Source organism: Macrobrachium nipponense, chromosome 47 (genome assembly GCF_015104395.2).
Source record: "Macrobrachium nipponense isolate FS-2020 chromosome 47, ASM1510439v2, whole genome shotgun sequence".
Classification (NCBI taxonomy): Eukaryota; Metazoa; Arthropoda; class Malacostraca; order Decapoda; family Palaemonidae; genus Macrobrachium; species Macrobrachium nipponense.
In genome coordinates this window covers 35,520,009-35,527,508 of record NC_087222.1, presented here as the reverse complement: position 1 = coordinate 35,527,508, position 7,500 = coordinate 35,520,009, and positions in this window count along the sequence as shown.

Sequence of the window (7,500 nt, the reverse complement as noted above, 5' to 3'; positions counted from 1 at the left end):
AGGGGCACCCACTACATCATCATAAAAGCAGCTAAGACACAAGGTGAATGTAAATGAACACGGCAGGAATAGACGAACTGTTGGGTGAGGCAGGTAGAAAGGAGGACTGAATCTTCTACTACAAATTAACTAGAGTCAGGGGAAACTATGTTACCCGCTGCTACTGCTGAAAATTTCAGAGCTTCCAAGGACTTAAGGTAATGACGTTTGAACACTGTCGGCGATTTCCATCCGGTATACTTTTTTCAACTCATCGAAGTTCATGTGTTGGAAATAATTAATTGAGGTGGCTACTGCCCTGACATCATGTGCTTTCGGAAAAGAGTCAGGATTGGCTTGCTTAATAAAGTACAGGATTTGTTGCCTGATGCCTTTAATGGATAAAGTTCCACCTTTTTCCCTCTTAAAGAGAGGGGACCCGATGAGGATGAGAGGTCCTGGACAGAAAGGCTCGTAAGGTTGTAACTGGGCAAAGAGATACATCTTGTGGAAGGGGTAGTACCTTCCAAGGTTCCCACCTCATCAAAGGATCTTCATTCTTTGCTAAAAAGCTACGTTCCCGGAGAAAGTAGGACTTCCCTGTGGGAAGGAATTGAATATGATCCGGATCTCTGGATAAAGCCGACAGTTCTGAAATTCTTGCTCCTGAAGCTAAGCTTAATAAAAACAAAACAGGGTTTTTCTTAAGAGCATTATAAACGAGCATGTGTCATTATCGGTTTCTGAAGCCAGTTTTTAGAACATCGTTTAAGAACCATGAAACTGACGTAGGCCTTACAGAAGGTCTAAGTCTAGCACATGCCTTAGGAATAGACGAGAAGTAGGAATCCGTCAAGTGTATGTTTGAACCCAAATTGAAATATCTTTTTCAAGCTGACTTGTTGTTCGTAATCGTGCTAGCTGCTAAACCTTTTTCAAATAAGGATCTGAAAAAGGATATAGCTGAATTAACTGTCATGATTCTAATATCTGATTCTCTCAGGAAGATTGCTAACTTTTTGACAGCAGCATCATACTGTCTCAAAGTTGAATCCCTTTTATCGGATTTCCAAGAAGAGAATATTCTGAAGGGTCAATAATTTCGCATCTCTTTTTGCCGCAAAACTTCATGAAGTCCATAAAGTTAGGGTTTTGAGAATCCCTGAGGAAGCGAACACAGTCTTCGTTTGTACTGACTGGGAGAGCCTGGGATTGGGGATCCGAAGAGGACGAAGGCCCGATCCAGAATTAGGGGATACCAATTGCTCTTCGGCCAGTCTGGGGCTACTAGAGCCACTTGACCCTTGATGTCCTGAGTTTGTTTAAAACTTTCATGAGAAGATTCACTGGAGGAAAGACATAAATCTTCTTCCAGTTGTTCCAGTCTAGAGCCAGGGCGTCCGTGGCATAGGCCAGAGGGTCCAGGTTGGGGCTACATAACACGGCAGTTTGTTGATTCGCTTGAGATGCGAAGAGATCCACTTGTAGCCCTGGAACTCTTTGAAGGATCCATTGGAACGAACTTGTCAGTGACCATTCCGACTCTAGGGGCCCACTGATCGGGATAAACGCGTCTTGCTATGACGTTTCTCACTCCAGCTATGTGAGTGGAGGAGAGATGCCAACTGAACTTGGTCTGCCAGGGAGAAGATGGCTACCATGACATGATTTAGATGACGTGAACTTGAGCCTCCCCTGTTTTATACAATGTACTACCACTGCGCTGGTCCAGAACTATGCTTTAGTGGAAGTACTTTGGTGGGCGCAACCTTTTTAGAGTCAAGAACACTGCCATTGCCTCCAGTACGTTTTATATGGAACTGACTGAACTGAGTGACCAAGTTCCTTGAAACCTTTTTGACCTGGGATACCTCCCCAACCGCTTAAGACGCGTCTGTGTGGATGGTGATCCCTGGTGGAGGGAAACTGAAGGGGTACTGACACTGACAAATTCTTGACTTTCGGCCCACGGCCGAAGTCGATTCTTTAGAATCAGAGGGACTGAGGATAGTTTGTCCCTGGACCTGACATTTGTTCGTGAGCGCCAGATTCTGGTTAGGTCTTTCAGTTTGGCTTTCATTAAGACGTTCGTCACTGATAAAAACTGGAGAGAACCCAGGATCCTCTCCTGAGCCCTCCTTGACGCCAGTTTGTGACTTAGAAATTGCTTGACTGACTTCGCTATTTTCTTTCCTTTGGTTGATGGAATCGACAGAGTATGGGAGGATAGATTCCATTGAATGCCCAAAGCCACTGAAAGTTTGACTCTGGAGTGAGTCTTGACTTGGTCCTGTTTATCTGAAGCCTAGATATTCCAGGAACTGAATCACTTTCCAGTGTAGCTCTGTTGCATTCCTCGATTGTTGAAGCCCAGATCAACCAATCGTCGAGAAATACCCGCTACTACCATAATCCCTTGTGACCTGAGTTGTTGCACTACCACTTTCCGCTAGTTTCGTGAACACCCTGGGTGCCCACGTTGAGTCCGAAGGGAACTACCTTGAAGGAGAATGCCTGGTCTCCTATCTTGAAACCCAGATATGGACGGAAGTGTCTTGCAATAGGGATATGATAGTAGGCGTCTGTAAGATCGATAGAGGTGGTGACGGCCCCACGGGGAAGTAAGGTCCGCACCTGCGAGTCGTGAGCATCTTGAACTTGTCGCAGCGGATGGCTAAGTTTAAGCGGGACAGTCTAAGATTACCCTTCTTTTTTGTGAGCTTTCTTTGGCACGCTGAACAAGCGACCTTGAAATTTTAATCTCTTGACTCTCGCTATAGCTCCTTTCTGAAGGAGGTCCTCTGCGTACTCTGTCAATTCCTTGGAATGGAAGTTGACGGAAAGGTCTGGATGGAGGTGGGTTCGTCAACCAGCTCCAACCCAGGCCTTTTTGACACTATGCTCTGAGCCCATTCGCTGAAGTTCCACCCCGGTGGCGAAAGTGAAAACAGCCTCCCTCCTACCTGAAGTTCTTCATTGGTTCTGGTAACCGCCTCGACCTCCTCTGAAGTGCTTTCCCTATTAAAGGGGCCTCCCGACCCTCTCCCACGAAGGAACGCTTACCTCTGCCTCCCTTACCCGAGCGGTCATACTTCTGTGAAGCTTGACTCTCGAAGGCTTGATTGTAAGCTGGAGAGATGGCGTAAGAGGTGGAGGGCTGAGGCTGAGGGGATATCACCATAAATTGGTTGTGATTGAGCCTTAGAAGTGGAAGGTTGGGCTGTTTGCACTAAGGGCACCGCTGGAACTTGCTGAGGAAAGCGTGGCTGCTTTTTCTGGTAAGGATGGAAACGCCTAGGTTTCCTCTGTCCCTTACCTTTAGGTGTTAGGTCTTGCCTCCTCTTAGCCGTAAGGCCCCAACGGTCCTTAAGGCTCTGGTTCAGCCTCGTAGCCTCTGACTGGACTTCCTTCACCATAGCTTCTGGGGAAGAGATCTGCTCCCCAGATGTTAGACGAGAGTAACCTATTCGCTCATGTCGAATGGTTGCCTCTTGTAGGACATGCTTCCTACAATTCGTTCTAGCAGTGGCAAACTCAAACATATCCGACTGTACCGTTTGAGTCAGGGCTTTGGTCATGAGTTTTAAAAAAGCGGTTCTGAAGCCCCCATAGGCTATGGTTGCTACCTCGGACATAGCCATAGAAGTTAATTGACCCCTGGCTAATCGCGATTTCGCATCAAATTCAGCCTGAATAAGGCTATCTGGGAGCCTGGGTAGCTTTTCACCAAACTGCTCCATAGCACAGTCCGGTTTGAGTTTGCCAGCTGAGAAGGTGTTCGGCAAGTCTTCCCACAATTCTCCGGCTGAGGGGAGCAACGGAGATGTGGGATCTGCTTCCTTCAATTGAGGCATGGGTTCCCCCTTCTGGGCCGCTGGGATGGGTAGACCTCGCGATCTTTGTCAGGAACGGGAGCGTACTCTCATCCATTGTGAAAATGGTAAAGGGACTCTTAAAAAAGGTTGTATCTTGGTATTAGAACAATCCATGTCCTCTAAAACACCTGAGCCATTTCTCTCTGAGCCTGGTCTCGTGAATAGAGGACTGTCTCCTTTGGTACCCTATCATCCCGAACCATGGCTGAAGCGTGAGCCTTGCGTAGCCTATGAACGGAGGCTGGAGGTCTTCCGGGTAGAACTCGAAGTCCTCTATCCTTCGAGTTCCAAATTCCGGTATAGAAATGAGACCGTCTTGGAAAGGCGTATGACGCTACTCTCCAGGGTTGTTCATCAAGAACGGAGGTAGTGAGTCATACGGAGGAAGCTGAGTTCCACTTGTATTGGAAAGGAAAGGAGGAGAGGCTGAGAGGGGCTTCTCTCAGTCCGGCTATAATGGAGTCTTGGGAAGTAATCCTATCCGACAACGAGAGATCATTTGTTCCATGCTACTCTTTGGGACCCAACCAGGTCGCCCACCTGTTGCAACAGGCCAGCATTGGAGTCCAAAGCGAGCTGCTGCGGAGGTGGAGGGGTGGCTCTGAATCGGAACCAGGGGTAGCGGAACTGGTGACTCTGCCGGAGTACGAGATCTCTCTCTGGAGGATTTACTCCTTGAGGACTTAGAGCCGGAGCTAGAAGCTTTAGACCTGTCTGCTCCGGGATTCCCAGCCGGAGACTTACGCGAGGAGGCTGAACCGGCCGAAGTCGTCTTCTTAGACGACGACGACGTCTTAGTCAAGGATTTCACTGCTTGACCCTTGACCTTAGGTCTAACCGAAGCGTCAGGAGGAGTATACAAATCGTCACCTGTAAAGCCTTGGAAGGATGGAGAGGTTGCAGGAGTAGAAGAAACACTTACGCCCCCAAGGTGACCCTTGGGTGTCCACCTTACCTACCTCGACCAACAGATCGTCTACACCTACCATAGGTTCCACATTAATATCTAAAGTCGCGACGTCCGTGGAGATATCCTGGTCTTGGTCAGTTAATGAGGCAGCAGCTGTTGTTGGATGAAGGCGATAGTCGGGGCCGCCTCTACTGGGTCGACGTAACCTGTCGCCTTGCCTCCGGGGAAGATTAATACCGCCAACCGTTTCTCTAGAATGTAGGGCATCCCTTGGCGGCGTTCTTCCCCCAAAAACCCACCGCCGACCCAGGGCCCGCAGGGTTGCCAGTGCGGTATCCCTCACTGCGGCGCCTGGAAGAGAGGGCGTAGATTAGATTTAAGAATCACTTAAAACTAAAACTTAAGGATTTTAAGTATAACTTAAACTAGATGCCTTAAGTTAAAGTGAATGATGAAACTTAAGCACTAAAACAGAAGCGGAGCAGCTACCGGAGATGGAATACTTACCCCGTCTAAAAGCTGGCTCACCAGATCGTAAACTATGGTACACGTCTCATTGGTACCAGACCTGATGTCCCCGTGCAGAGTCGCGCATGGAGCATGGGACCGGCAAACTTCGTGGTCCACATGGGTCCTGAAGTGTGGGCGGCGCATCCCGGATGCTCACAGTTTTGGTGGCCTGTAAGTGGGAAGACACAGAGTATCTTAAAGAATATCACTTACAGGCTAAAGGGGACAGAAGAACTCCGTTGCATGCCGGAGCTCGGAAAAAATTTGGGGCATAACCCCTCCTGCTTTGCCTGAATAGGCTATAATCCCGGAGAGATCCGGTAAGACATGTAAGGGAGGGGGGGATGGGTTTAAGGTACTTAAGATAAACTTAATAGTAATCTAATAACACTTAAACCTAAACTCAAACGAACGGACCAAGTCCAGTGCGTAGCGGAGTGTAGTAACTCAGCAATACGGTAAGGTTAGCAGGGACCCACTGTATGTTCCGGTCCACTCTACGGGGTGGGGACTAACAACTTTCCGCTGGATGCCAGGACTCCGGTCAGGAAAGGAGCCCTAGTAAGGTGGGAAAGAGCGAGAAGACATACAGGCTCGAGCTAGCACGGAGCGACAAGGTAGCAACGGATGGGGGGAAAGGCCAGTACCCCCCAACACGTTACCACCCGGCCGGACCGAGAAGCCGGAGAGGTCGAGACCAGTCTGGGTCTGTCCCGTCTCCCTAGCCCCTCCGCCTGGGGGGAGAGAGGGAGGCAGGCTCGGGTAAGTGGAGCGAGCATGGGCAGACCGACCCACCCTCCCCGACTCTATGGAAGAGCGGGAGGGGAGGGGGGGAAAGGTGACTGGGCATGGCGTCTGGCTGTCTCGTGATCACGTAGTGACCACGAGGCGTAAGACCAAAAACAAGACAACTAAGCTAGGGCAAATCAGCTGATCAGAGAGATGCTATCGGGAAGCAACTGAACTGAAAAGCAGTAGCATATAGGCCCACTGGGCCAAAACCAACTGATCAGAGAGATGCTATAGGGAAGCAACCGGACTGATGAGCGGTAGTATAGGCTCAATGAGCCAGGACCTAGGCTAAGCCAGACGCCTAACAACCTAACCATAACAAAATACATAGTATAATTAAATAAAAAATAAAAGAAAGAAAGCAATATAGTAGGAGAAACAAAAAATCCAGGAGTGTACGACTAACCCGAAGGCAAGTCTACCACTCAAAGCTAGTCAGAGGCCGATACTAAGAGCCGGGACTAGGGTCTGGATAGAAGAAGCCTACATAAGGTAAAAGACATGCATGCATGACAAACCTGAGTAGACAGCACCCTAAGTAAAACGGATAACTAATATAGAGCGTACATATAGGGGAGGGGATGTTCTAGGTATGGGAGACCCAGAACGAACCCACCACGAGGCAGAACCATGCTGCCATGCTTCCGACCCCGAGTACGTATTTATACCTAAAAAACGGCAAATACTGTCTCAGGGCCGGAAAAAACCAACTAACCATAAATACTGAGTACTTAACTTAGCTGCTGCGATAGCTGCACGCTCCATTATAGATAAATCCAACGAAAGGGCACAAAAAACACAGAGAGAAAAATAGCACGTGTGACTCGTGTGCGCTAACTGAAAAGGATGACCACCAGAGGCGCAGCAGTCGGCAGCATGGGATGGAGTAGTAGTAGTACGAGCTGCTCACTCTGTGGGTCGGCTCTCCTCTTGGAGGGTTTTTGTAGTGGGAGATTTCTATTGGCATTTGGCTCGTGGTAGTGGTCTCACTCGCCTAGTGTTTCATGACGACACCCTCTTTGGAGGTGAGCGAGTCAGTTATACTGACCTTTTTCTTTATTTTATTTATTCTCTGGTATGTGTTAGTACATTTACCCTAGAAATAATAGATTAAAGGATATTTCGCGCAGCGACACGAGCTGAGCCCCGAAATCCCAAGATAATAAAATAATTGACATATGCCAAGCCTTGGAGTCCCTAAATATTTACTCTGTCTATCAGGAAAAGATACTGATAAATTGAATTGAAGGTATCTTTCCTGAGAGAGAGAGAGAGAGAGAGAAGAGAGAGAGAGAGAGAGAGAGAGAGAGAGAGAGAGAGAGTATATTTAACCAGTGGGCATTAGTACATATGCAGGCAGTGTGTTCAAGCTGTTAAAAAATGTGCAGTACGGGTAATTCATATCTGGAAGACAAAAAAAATATGAATTTTGTT